The following is a 14,049-nucleotide window of genomic DNA, read 5'->3' on the forward strand; positions in this document are numbered from 1 at the left end:
TTCACATTTGCAGTCCCTCTAGTTCACCCCCAGAGGTCATTATTGGCTTTCCGCTCTTATCAGGGGTTTGACTTGGATTTAAATTAAATTAAATTTATGCATTTAGCAGACGCTTTTATCCAAAGCGACTTACAGTGCATTCAGGCTATACATTTTTTTTTTACCAGTATGTATGTATGATTTACATTAATTTACTCCCAGATCAGAGAAATTGTTTATGTTGACTCATGTATGTCACATTATATAATAATATTGGTTTTGGTGAATGTGTATATGAGCTCCTTATGTATTCAGTCTGAGACATTACAGAGACACTGCATGCTGATATTGTACAGTAAGTTATTCATCAAAACAATATCCCTTGTGATGAAAAGTAAATGTTAATATTATTTAACACTTTGATTTTCCCTTAAGTTCTATACTTACTTCACATTATTTTCTTTTAAATAAATAAAAATAAATTATTTTTAAATATAGTCTATATCTGCAATATACAGGTGTACTTTGTATGCACACTGAAAACAATTTTCACTCAGAAATTGTAAGTACATTTCACAATTAATTACAAAGAACCAGCAAGTAACGCACTGAATTAAACGTGAAATGTTGAAGTAATAGTATTTCCTTGTAAAAGACAATCCAATAAAATAATGTTTTACAGTGCAGTGTTGAGTTATGAATCATGGCAATAAAGCTTTGTTGACTCTGATTAACAGTTTGACGAGAAATTGTGAGTTGTCTTCCTGTTTTTATTTTTATGGAAAACATCTCGTAGTTATAGTTGGAAAGTGATCAGAGTGTCATTGTAAGAGAGAGCATTAAAAGTGTAATAACAGTTTAAGGATATAATCCATCATGCCGGAGAGACAGACAGACTGAGACTGAGATCTCTTTCTCAGGTCATCATTTTGTGTTGATTAGATGATAAATGCCAATTCATTAATATTAGTGGATGAAAGCTGGGATGATTTATTGCTGCCTGGGTCTGAGATGCGAGTTTGTTGGTCACTCAAGCGTTGCAGCCGAGGATTGAGTGTGTGGTCAGGTCGTGCCACATGAACAATGATGGTAAACCTGAAATCATCCCGATGAGAAAAACAGCTCAATAAACAGAATATCTAACATCATGATGATTATTTACAACAATTTTGGTATGGTCGAGGGTTTGACTTCAAAGACAACATAACAAACAAATATCACATAAAACAAAGGTCCTTCTACACTGTAAAAATATTTCTAGATTAGTGGTGAAAAAGACTTATAATCTGATTGATGACAAAATCGAATCATATTTGGTCTAGTATGTCACGCCCATGGACTGTCTGTGTGTGTTTTTCTCCCCACATGCTCCACGTGACCCAGTTTCTTCCATGTGTGATTGTCTCATTTGGTTCAGATGTGTCTCGTTACTTACCTAGTTAAGTCCTGTATTTAAAGTGTTGTCTGCCCTGTGTTGCTTTGTCCGGTGTTAAACGTTTCAATGTGCTACGTGTGTCTCCAGCCTGCCCTGTGTTTGGATTATTAAAGACTGTTGTTAATGATTATCCCTCGTCTCCGCGTTCCGTGCTCCTCTCTGTAGCAATCGTGACAGAACACCAGACCGACCGACTGGACTGAGCTGGAGGGAAGCTATCATCCAGCGTCTGGAGAGCGTCCATCCCCAATCCAGAGCACAGCCAGACCCAGAGCCCAGCCCACCATCTCCCTGCTGTGTGGAGCTCAAGCCCAAGCCCAAGCCCACCGATGATGGAGAGCCCGAGCCCGCCGCGGCCGATGAGCCATCGCCGAACGGTGCGACAGAGCTGAGGATTGCCGCTGAGCCGGAGCTGCAAGTAAGCTGTGTCTTATCTTGAGTCCCAGTCATTGAAACTAAAAATAAACTTGTTTTATACTTGAAATGCTTGAAAGCACTGACTACAGTGGAGATCAAAATCAGAGAAGAATTTCCTAAACAATTTCCTACATTTCAAGGTCATTGCTTAGTCCTATTTAAAAATTATTCTAACAGGAGTGGAAGGGAAGTTTCTTAAGTATATTTAATAAATTAATTGTATTCTGAAGCACAGTATAAAAAAACCTAAATGAGATATTTGAAAAAGAACACTGATCAAATTCAGAGAACACTTACAGTTATCTCCAAGTTATTGGTGTTAATCTGGCACCTGGTGCTAATTTCCTTAATTATATGACAAACCCTATTTAACTGGCAGCATTCCTCTAATTTTCACTGAGATTGCTAAATGGCAGGCCGCTCTAAGGTGCCTGAAACCCTACAACAGGAGGTAGATGAAGGCTAAAGGGACGACACTTTCAGCCACTGCAAGAGAAGCTGGTCGTTCTAAATCTGTGATTTCTAGAATGTTGTAGCTTTACAGTAACACTAATTAATTCAAGTCCCCCCAAAAGGCTGGTCGTCCACGTAAGACAAATGCAAGAGAACACAGGACAATGTGGAGACGCTCAATGGGGAATCCAAGACAACGGGCCGCTCTAAGGTGACTAAAACCTTTCGACAGGTGGTTGTCTAGATGAAAGCTAAAGGGATGAACCTTTCAGCCACTGCAAGAGAAGCTGGTCGTTCCAAATCTGTGATTTCTCGAATATTGTAGGTTCAAGTCCCCCAAAAAGGCTTGTCTCAGCACTGCAGCTGGAATTGCTCACCAGTTCAGCACTGAACAGGGTATGGATCTGTCTCAACATGTTTAAGAGAAGTCCGACTGAATGTGCACTATAGTATGCAGTGGCAAAAATAATCAAAAGGCTAGACTCACCTTTGCTCAGGAGCATGTTGTGTGGAGAGAGAAGAACTGGTCTAAAGTTCACTTTAGTGATGAGAGCAAGTTTAATTTATTTGGGTCAGATGTTCGGCGTCAAACTGAGGAAAGACTGAACCCTGAGTGCACAAAGAAGTCAGTTAACATACTTCAGCAATATGTAGTTCATTCCCTGCAAGCATCTCCCAATCAGCCTGCAATTTTCATGCAGGACAATGCCCCCTGTCACACAGCAAAACAGGTAAAGCAGTTCCTTGAAGCTAAGAACACTGAGATAATGAAACGGCCGGCCCAGAGTCCTGATCTAAACCTGACTGAAAATATCTGGAAAATCCTTGGTGACAAAGTTATGGCTAAGAAACCCACTAGAGTCACTGAACTGTGGAAGAGAGTGGATGAAGGATGAAGATCATATCAGCACAGTGTGAGAAACTAGTGATGTCCTGCGGCCGCAGATGTGCTGAAGTCATTCAAATCTGAAATGCCTTGGATATTTTGTCAAACATGTAGTATAATGGTGGTATACCTACAGCTAATATTCCTTCAAATTTTGAGCAATGAAGATTACAGTTTTTGCCTATTGCTTACACACGTTTTGCTAAATTTGGCTCATTGTGTCAAAACTCTACACACAAGCAACTAAGCATGTGTCTATAGTGTTCAAGCAACGGGCAAAAACTGTAACAATATTTAAAAAAAAAAAAAAAAAGTATTTATAGATTGTTCTCTAATTTTGATCTCCACTGTAAATGTGTCACTGAGCCAAAGAAATAATAAAAAAAAATACACAAACTTAAGTAACACAGAAGTAACACAAACTTACAAAATGAAAATACAAACACAAATTCATTAGGAGTGTCCCTGTTTCAGTCTGTTCAGCCTCAACTGCAGATAAACTATTACATACTCGCTGCGACAAGCAATGATATTTCCTCACTAATAATATATTTTAAAACAGGAGTTTTCAGTCTTTAGATGCCACAGACTATCAAATATGATCATACTTGTGCAATATTTTCATGTATAAAAACACAATTTATACTGTGAAAAAATTATATTATTTAATTTGAATTAGCATTACTTAATAAATTAATTACATGAATTTAAACATGTGCAAAATATTATTTGTGAAAAATAGTTCTAAGTTACATTATAAATTATTAATTAATTTAACCATGTTTTTTGGCACTATTTGTATAACCACAGTTGTACAATGGCTAGTGTAGCAAAACCATGGTTAATTTGTGGTTACCATGATTTAACTATAGCAACCAGGTTTTTATTTATTTATTTATTTATTTATTAATAATAAAACCATGGTTAATTTGTGGATACCATGATTTAACTATAGCAACCAGGTTTTTATTTATTTATTTATTTATTTATTAATAATAAAACCATGGTTAATTTTCATAAGGGAAGTTGTAAAAGTAATTAGCCAGCTTAACGTTTCACAGTTACAGTATTTTGTCAGCTTATTTAGACTACTAATATCCCAAAAAGCTATGGAAACATATGATCAGGATGTTAAAATAAACAAAAATCTCACTTTTCAGAGTAGACACTGATATGTCCCAGCCAGGTTCGTCACTTCGTTGTGGTTCCCTTAAACATTTCCGATGTGGTCTGTGCGTATTTGCAGTGTGTTTCTGTATTCTTGCAGCGCATGTGTTGTCAAACTGATTTTTCTATTTGCATGTGTTTTTTCATTCGCAGCGTGTTGAGCTCTCTCGGCCACCGTACATGATGGATCACAGTGCTAATATCAACATTTTGGGGTCACATGGCTATTAAGAGGAAACATGAAAGCTGCTTAACACGTGTTGTTAGCTAATTTTTCAAAAGAAACATTTACTAATGGAGACGCATTAAAGCATTGCAAAGGCTTTGTGTGTCAAAAATGGATTGTATTTAACTGCATTGTGAACATGTCTGTTAGTAAAGCGACTCTTCCAGTTTTGCAGTTCAGTTTCATCATGCTAATGTTCGTCTCCAAACGCACCTCACTGAAGGACTCGGAGCCTGTCCTCACCTTTATCGTTTGACAAATCTCTCCTTCTCTTTCCGAGTAAGTGAAGTCATTTCCCCCCGCGCTGATGATAAATGATCAGCCGGTCCTCTTGATGCCCTTCCAGTCCTCACAGCCTAATTAAAGAAAACATTTCATGATTGCCTATTTTTCCTCATGCGTGACAACCTATTATTCTTTCTGCTACCTGATTAGGGCTTTATTATGCGGAGATGTAGATTGATTTAACAGGGCAGAGTAATAAAGCTGTACTTGCTCTGATTGAAGTAAGGTGCAGGTTGAGTCGGTCACAGTAATTGTTATTGCTGGCTGCTGATCGCGGAGGCAGAGCGGCTCCAGATGAAATTGAATTAGAAAATTAGAAGGTCACTCTGTGAACAACAGGTGCCTTTTTGGGCCGAGCTCTTCTCGATGGAGCTGTCAGGAGAGAACATTCAAGCTGCGCCATTGTCCCAAATGATAAATCGTGTCCATCACATTGGCTAATACTGACATATTTCCATCAAAACAAGATTAATGTCTTCATCAGAGCGGACAGTGTGTTGATATAATCGTCGGTAGAAATGGAATGCAAACTGGCAAATTGCTTTTTTTTTTTCTCCCCTCTTTCGTCTGTGCAGCACAAACTGATTGATTAAATTATTTTTGAATGAATTAAGAAATGAAGGAAACAATTTTCTGCAGCTTTTCTCCAAACTTCAGATTCTGCGCATATTTTTAAGCAATCAAGCGGCTGAGCTGAGAGACATCGCCGATGAACCGTTCAAAACTCATCCAACCGCACTGATATCAACACACACATATAAATGGACACACATGCACTAAAAGACAAATGAAAAAGTGTGTCAGCCAGGATATTAGCTGGAATTAGACAGTGAACAATCATATCTCACCTGAGTGAGTGAGTGTGTGTGTGTGTGTGTGTGTGTGTCTGTGTGTGTCTGTGTGTGTCTGTGTGTGTCTGTGTGTGAGTGTGTGTGTGAGTGTGTGAGTGAGTGTGTGAGTATAGCCAGGATATATTGTGTGTGTATTTGCAGATACATATATTAAACTCAAAATTACAAAGATTAAAAATCATAATTCAAAATCAACTAGTTGTTTTATCTAAATATAATGACGTGAACATTGGGGTGAATGTTAAATCATTTCTCTTTGGTTTGAGTCATTTGTGCTGCACTACACTGTAAGTTGTAAATTAATACATTAAGGTTGGTAAAAATTGATAAATAATTTTTGACTAGAATAAAACCATTTATTTTAGATGTTACCATTTCTTTTCCAGTGTAACTTCTACAGTGAAACACAAAAAAACAAACAAAAAAAAAATCAAACACAACATTTTCATTTTAAAAATGTCTTGATGGATTCGTTTTTAATTTATTTTTGTTTTTTTGTTTTTTTAGGACTCAAAGTTAGACCTGTTTGGCAGCATTCTCTGCATTCTACATTTTTCATTCTCGCCTCTCAGAAATGCACATGAAATAATGAGCTGACAAATAGGCTACAAATCATTGTGCTGCTCTCACTTCACTGACACTCTCGACATCATAATGAAGCCGCAGCGGCTCTTACACACGCTTTGATTGCTTCATTTAAGAGTCTAAACGTTTGACACACAATCATTAATCTGAGTTACTGCTAATCTCCTCAAAACACATCATACAGTCAACACACACACACACACACACTCACTCACTCACTCACTCACTCAGGCGAGATATGATTGTTCACTGTCTAATTCCATATGAGTGAGAGACATTCACACACAGACTAATTTCTCTTCAAACATTTTATACTGGACAACAAATGGCAACAACGTAATCATTTAAAGTACAAAAATACTTAAGAAAAAAAATCTTAAAAAAAAAAACTTTTGCTGAAAATGTGCTCACCCTCAGGCCATCCGAGATGTAGATGAGTTTGTTTCTTCATGTGAATAGATTTGGAGAAATGTAGCATTGCATCACTTGCTCACCAATGGATCCTATTCCTTCAATACATTTCCTTGAGAATAATAATAATAATAATAAAAAAATGCATGAGATTTTAAGACTTTCTTGTCTCAAATTAATTTTGTTACTTTATTAGCATTTTTTTTCTTGTTTTAAGCCCAATAAATTACGCCTAAAGTTCTGTAATAAAATGTTTTTGTATTATTAAAATCAACATAAAAGCAGTGCAACAAACACTTCCATGATGTATTTTATAGTTATGATTTAAATAATTCATTATTCATGTTTTGGAATTAATTTATATCATTTTTTATATTACAGTAGAGCATTTTTCTGCTTTAGGGTATTTTTTTTATAAAAAAAAAAAAAAAACATGTCTAAACACCTGCACCTTTTGATGCAAATTAACAGAGCAAATTTGGTATTAATGAGTGAGTATGTTTTTAATTCCTGGCTGGCGTGGCGAGCAGCTGTGAGTGTGTTTATGAAGGGGCAGCTGGAGATTTCACTTTAGCTGTTTACCAGAATTCATGATAGAAATTCTAAAATAATTCTTATTTTTGCATGTACAGTATATATGTATGCATGTATGTACATTTTTGGGGTCTGTAGTATTGGGGTATGGGGTGATTCTCCCATACACTTTTTGTCTTATCAATAAAGCACACTAAATTAAATAATGATATTGAAACAATCTGCTGTCTGTTTGTTTCTCAGGTCGTCTTCAGTGATCTGTTGCTTTGTTTGTCACAAGCGACAACTTTACAAAACCAACAATTTCACAGCAATAGTGACATAAATGCATGCTTTTCTACTTCTTCATATTAGTTAATTATTATTCCCACCCTCCCACACACACTCTCTCTCTCTCTCTCTCTCTCTCTCTCTCTCTCTCTCTCTCCAGTTTAGGCCTGAAACTTAATACTTAATGCAAATGCTCAAACTCAGAAATCAGTGCTTGGTTAATGCAAACCTCAGCTTCAGTCTGTTTCTACCATAGCTGACCTGAAAGAAGACAGTTTGTGCTAATGTCACACTATTAAACATACAGAAAAAAAGATCATTTAATTGTGTGCATTTAAAAATGACCATCATTTTGACTGTAAAAGGCTGATGCCTCAGTAAAAACCTTTGAATGATAATTTTTTATTTGGTATCTTAACCTTATTTCAATTAATAAAATATACTTTTTACTGTAAATATATATTAAATTTGTAAAACTTAAAATATTGCTACCATATTTTCTTGTGGTAACGTTCTGGCACCCACAGCTGCTGTTTGTTTTTACTAGGGATGGCTGACGCGAAACTGACGTTTCGACGCAGTGTCGAGATCCCGAAGCGTAGATGATTTGAAACACTGCTCCAAAGTGTGATTCAAAACACCCAATGTCACGTGACAACGGCTAAATGAAGCTTCGGTGCGGTTCACAAGTGTTTTGACCGACAGCCGGCAAAATAAAAATCTCACAATGTAACAAATGTGACACATTGTGCAGGAAGCCAGGGCAGAGGCGAAGACCACCAGAGCGTAGTTGAGGACCACCAAGGTGGAGTAAAAGATCAGTGATTGGACAAAGGATTATGGGACATGTAGTTCGTGAGGCAGAAACAGTCTGGGATGGAGTGCCCTCTAGTGGACAACCAGGGCACTCCAGCTGGTGATCGTGACGGATACAAAGTTGGCCGGTTTAAAAAACATTTGTTTAAAATGTCATATCCACTACAGGAAAAAAAAAACTCTATATGGTATAAAATATGGTAAAATATATATGTATGTAGGTCCAAAATACCATAAACACAAATACAAAACTCCATCACAGCAACACACAACACTAAAATAATGTAATAAACATTAATTTAACAACATAATGTACATAACTGATAAGAAAAGAAAAAAAGAGAGAGAGAAGCAGTTATTTCAATTGAAAAGTCATCAAAAGAAAGCTGTCACAAAGGGAATTCTGGAAATTTTAATTTGTTTTTTTTTTCTGTAAATTTTAAGATGACTTATTCCCTTTAGTTTCCTTATACCCACAATTTTAATATATTACATTTTTTAGAGTGCATTTAGAGATTTATTACAGTTTTTAAGAGTATATAGAGTAAGGGAATTAAGCATTTTTTGTCTTTTTACAGTGATACAAAAAGGCCAGAATTCTCCTGTGATCATGTCAACTGCTTTAAATTGTTAGTAGGCAAATGAACTAATAAGTGTGTGAAAAGTGTGTTTTATTCTAAGTCCACAGGGCCAAAAGCGGCCATATAGCTGAAGAAAGTCCCTCTTTTGTTGCATTTGTTTGGGGTCTGTGTGACTGGCGGAATGAGAGCAGTGTCCAACCCGACTGCGATAATCTCAAATCGCTCTCAGATCTGGACTTCTGTGGTAATCCGTTCTTCCGAATGTCGACCTGTGAGATATGCAAACACAAGCGGCCTAATCAGATTGAGATAGGAGCCGTGCTTGGCCCTGACACGGCCGTTTAATATCGCTGATGTGAGCGGGATAATCTCAAATAAAACTCTTCGGATGCTGATCGCCTGCGTGCTTCTCTCTGACTCTGAGGAGTCTATGAAACTGATAGTGAGGAGATTAAAAATTTAATCTAGAAATCCCTCCTCGTCTTCAGCTGTGCGTAAAGAGAAACGCTCAGATTAGTTGCTGAATTCTGGCTGAACTGCTGTTAAATTACTGTGTGATGGTGAATTTGAGCTCTCTGATACTGCAGATTAAGCTTCGGGATAAGATCACATTTCTGTTCAGAACATATCTCATTTCTCTCTTCTGACTTCTCGAGTGTGGTTCTGAGTCCAAGCGCGCTTCAGTCTCTCACCAGCAGCGGGAGACAGAAACCAGTTCAGTGGTTCAGTCCATAAATTCAATTCATGCTTGTGTATTAACATTTGACCTTTTACTTAGAGTGGAGAATCACATTAAAAGAATATTTCACCCTAAAATTAATATTCTGTCATCATTTGTCATCATGCTGTTTTTTTTTCCGTGTAAACCAAAACAACATTAATAACAAATTCTATAGAATTTTCATGTGTTTTATATCTTAACATTTACAGTTTATAGTAACTATGTCGGTCAAGCTCCAAAAAAAAGGCAAAATAAAAGCAAAATCAAACCTAGATAAAAGCACAATGACTCTATTTATAGCATACGCTATATTTAAAGTATTTTGAAGTCATGCTTTGTGCACTGAAAAAAAAAATGTTCACAGAATTTTGAAAAATTATAAATAAATGGCAAGTAACGTATTGAATTAAACATGACATTTCTCTTGTAAAAAAAAAAAAAAAAGTATTTTCTTGTAAAACGAACCCCAAAAATATTTATTTACAATTTAGAAATTAATTTTTACAGTGTGTGCATCACATGATGCTTTGAATTTAAAATTCTTAGTAAACGATTACTTTAAGAAGTGATGGTTTGACCTATAGATGGCGCTATTCCTCCTTATTCCTGAACATTTGCAAGTGATCCTGAGTTCAGAAAAAGACATTTACACAATCCTGAGAATCCATCTCTTCTCTAATGACACTGAATTTCTAGAAATCTCACTGTTGTTAGGTAAATATATGGACTCAGTTGCTCAGTAAGTGGTGTGTAACCCAATAAGAAGACAAAAGTCAGCATGCGTGTTTGATGTGCATTAGATTTGAGTGTCTGGACACACTCGGCTTCTTACGAGCAATTACAGTAAATGTGTCTCGTGACCAATTAAATGCTGCGGTCCTGCATGCAGGACTAAAGCCTGTTAATGGTGAAAATTAGATTCTCAACTTTTCAAAGCTTTTCCAATCTTGTTTTATTGCATTTCTGAAGCGAGTCTGTCTGAATGCTGGGAGAATCTCATTAGGGTTTGTGCTTTACGTTTGACTAAATGCATCGAGTAGATTTTTACATTAAACAGTGTAAGTGCTGTAAGTAATGCAATTGTAGTGATGCGAAGAGAAAAGACAGAACTGCTTTCAAGAAGGTAACTGACAACACAAACTCTCTCATGGCAAACACGCATTTCTACCTTCCATCAGTTGTGTTCAGAACAGAGGCCTAGTTTATTAAACACACATATGATCGGATTTGATCCTAAATTCCATGCATTTAGTCCTACTGTACGTCAAAAGTGAGGAACAAATCAGACTTGAAAATGCATGCATATGACAACTGAACAGCATGTGTACAAACTTCTTGCACTCATGTACTAGTAATTAATCTAACATTGTTTATGCAAATGTAAAGTTAAATAGGCAACCATAATATTAATTCATATAATGCCATGCACAAATGAGCACCATTTTAATTGCTTTGTGAGCACTAATTCATTAATTATATTATAAGAAGAAAACATATATACAAACATTCCGGAAACTATTGTACGTTCACATTTAGGATCATTCTACGCACATAAAATGTCATGTGACTAATCAGCTTGCAGCCACAGGAAATGACATCATGACAACAGTGATTGACTAATGGAGATGTCTCAAAGCATTCATTAGTGACTATCCTGAGCTTGAGCTGTGACGTCAAAGACAGCAGACAGGGACAAACTAAAAACCTCCAAAACCGTGTTTTAAAAACGGTGTTTTTAACTTCAAACCTGCTTCCGATAATAACGCTTCCTCCAATGTAAAAGTCCATCTCCTGTTTTCTCTCACATCAAAATCCACCCACAGATTTGTTTAGAGCTGTTTTAGACTGTTTTGTCTTGTAAACGGTGCTTGATTTGTGCAGAGCGTTATTATGGATTATGGACTCAATGTATTTTAGTTAAAAAACGTCTTAATGCTGTATTTGTTTCAGCTTTTGTCTTCTTCAGATGTTAACTGATGGACTGGAGTGCTGTGGATTACTTGTGATGTTTTTATCAGCTGTATGGACTCTGACGGCACCCATTCACTGCAGAGCATCCATTGCTGAGACACTGATGCAATGCTATGCAATCCTCCCTTAATATAATTTCATTCCAAAGGAAAATGCTCTTTCAAAGCTCAATATTTTTATTTCGCCAAATGGCCTGAGAGTAAGTATTCAGCAAATTTTCATTTTTGTGTGAAATGTTTCTTTAAATGTATTATTTGCACCTTTTCATCCTTTGTAGAGCAGAAGTGATATCAGTGGCTATATTTTTTTACGTAACTGTATTGCCAACATTCCTAAATAAAACTAAATCAAGCACACCAAATTACCATATTTATTTCTGTGGATGCTACTAGCTGAAGTAAACGAACAAATGTCACTATTGTTTTGAAAAGAAAAAAAAAACAGTATATACTACAGTAGTAGTGTATTCTGAACATACAAAACTTGATTATCATTTAATTGATTTTAAAGCTTTTTTTCCTTCTTTTTTTATAAATGTCATTAAAGTAATATTTGAAATGCATAATTGAATCAGGATGATGAAGATGATGATCTCAGGGAGTGTTCGGTGGCGTGCAGGAGCGAGAGTGTAAATGCTCTGAATGTCTTTGGCTGTTTCTAATGCAGCTGTCAGATTCACTCAGCAGAGGGAGACGCAGAGTGAACGTGAGGCTGTCTCTCTCTCTTCCAGCTTAAAAACAAATGAACACGTTCTCCTCCGTAAAGTCGCCCTGACGCTGATGAATGGCTCCGGAGATCAGGTCTGAAAATCTGATGGATTTCAGATCAGAGAAATGCTTAGACAAACTAATTCATGTGATTACATTTTCCAACTCAAGTCCATCGGTGGCTGTCTCATTACAACATCATTACATGTAATTGCAGAGAAAATTACACCGTTTGCACTTTTCTTTCTTTGCATGCGTGTGCATGTGTGTGTGTGTGTGCATTTTTAGGAGGCGATGATGGGCAGTGTGTTTGTTGAAAGATGATACAATTTAATTAGTTCCTTTGTAAGTGAGAGCGTTCGGAGGTGAGTACTAACGTCGCACAATGTGTGTGTGTGTGAGTGTGTGTGAGTGTGTGTGTGTGTGTGTGTGTGTGTATCTGTATGTGTGTGTGTGTGTGTGTGTCTGTGTGAATGTGTGAGTGAGTGAGTGTGTCTGTGTGTGTGTCTGTGTGTGTGTGTGTGAGTGTGTGTGTGAGTGTGTGTGTGTGTGTGTGTCTGTGTGTGTGTGTGTGAGTGAGTGTGTGTGTCTGTGAGTGAGTGTGTGTGTGTGTGCGTGTGTGTGTGTGTGTGCGCGTGTGTTGTTGGGTTTGCAGACGACCACATTTTCTGTTGCTTCTGATTATATCATTTCATCCCAAAGGAAAATGCTATTGCTCAGAGGTTGCTCTTTCAGAGCTCAATAGAGCATTTTAATTATGCTTCGTTTAACTATCAACTTTGTCTTTCTCCTAAAATTCCTAAGGAGAAATAAAAAGCAGTCCAAATGAGTCACTATAGATGTCATCCAGTAATTGTATGTGACGAGTGCAGCTCAGATCATTTGATGAGATATTACTGAATTCATATTGAGATCTCTGATCTCTGGGACTCAGGAGAAAAAAAAAAAAAAGGGACTTAACCCTCATGTTGAGTTTCAGTCATTTTGACCCGCAGAGGATTTTCTTTTTGTCAAAAATCACAAAAGTCAAAAAAATATTCACATTTTCAAAAATCGCCGGCCTACAAAAAAATGCTTATGAATTTCTCATTTTGCTATTCTCAAATACTCGATTCAATCTTTTCATCATTTTTTTTTCTTTTTTCAGTTAACACAGGTTTTGTATTTCTTTCTTTTTGCAATCTACACAACCTCACACAAAATATACATTAAATCCTAAAAGTGTTCCTGCACTATGATTCTTAAAGCACATTCAAAGACGAGCAGAACCATTTTAATGTTGTGTGCCTGTGTGTTTGCACTTAAAATAGCCTTGGCTGAATGTGTATCTCAAACATACACACGCACAAATGATGTACAAACACACACACACACACACACACACACGCACGCACACACGATGTACAAACACACACACACACACACACACACACACACACACACACGCACAAATGATGTACAAACACACATACAAAACAATAATAAAAAGTTAAATAATAAATCTCATTTAACTGTTTCAGCAGTGGCAGAATAAATATGTTTTATATGTTTTATACATTTTATATATTTAGTTTTGTGATTTCCACTGATTTGTATATTGAAACATGCTTTATTTCTCTCGTGATCTCCACTAGAGGTCAGTCTTTCATTGGCCATTTGCCTTTGTTTTAGTTCATCCACACTCTTGACAAATGTGATGTTTCGGTGTGCATGTTAATGGGCGGCACAGGCATCAAAGAGCATATATTAATATT

Source organism: Sinocyclocheilus anshuiensis, unplaced genomic scaffold (assembly GCF_001515605.1).
Source record: "Sinocyclocheilus anshuiensis isolate Anshui unplaced genomic scaffold, SAMN03320099.WGS_v1.1 scaffold2319, whole genome shotgun sequence".
NCBI classification, from domain to species: domain Eukaryota; kingdom Metazoa; phylum Chordata; class Actinopteri; order Cypriniformes; family Cyprinidae; genus Sinocyclocheilus; species Sinocyclocheilus anshuiensis.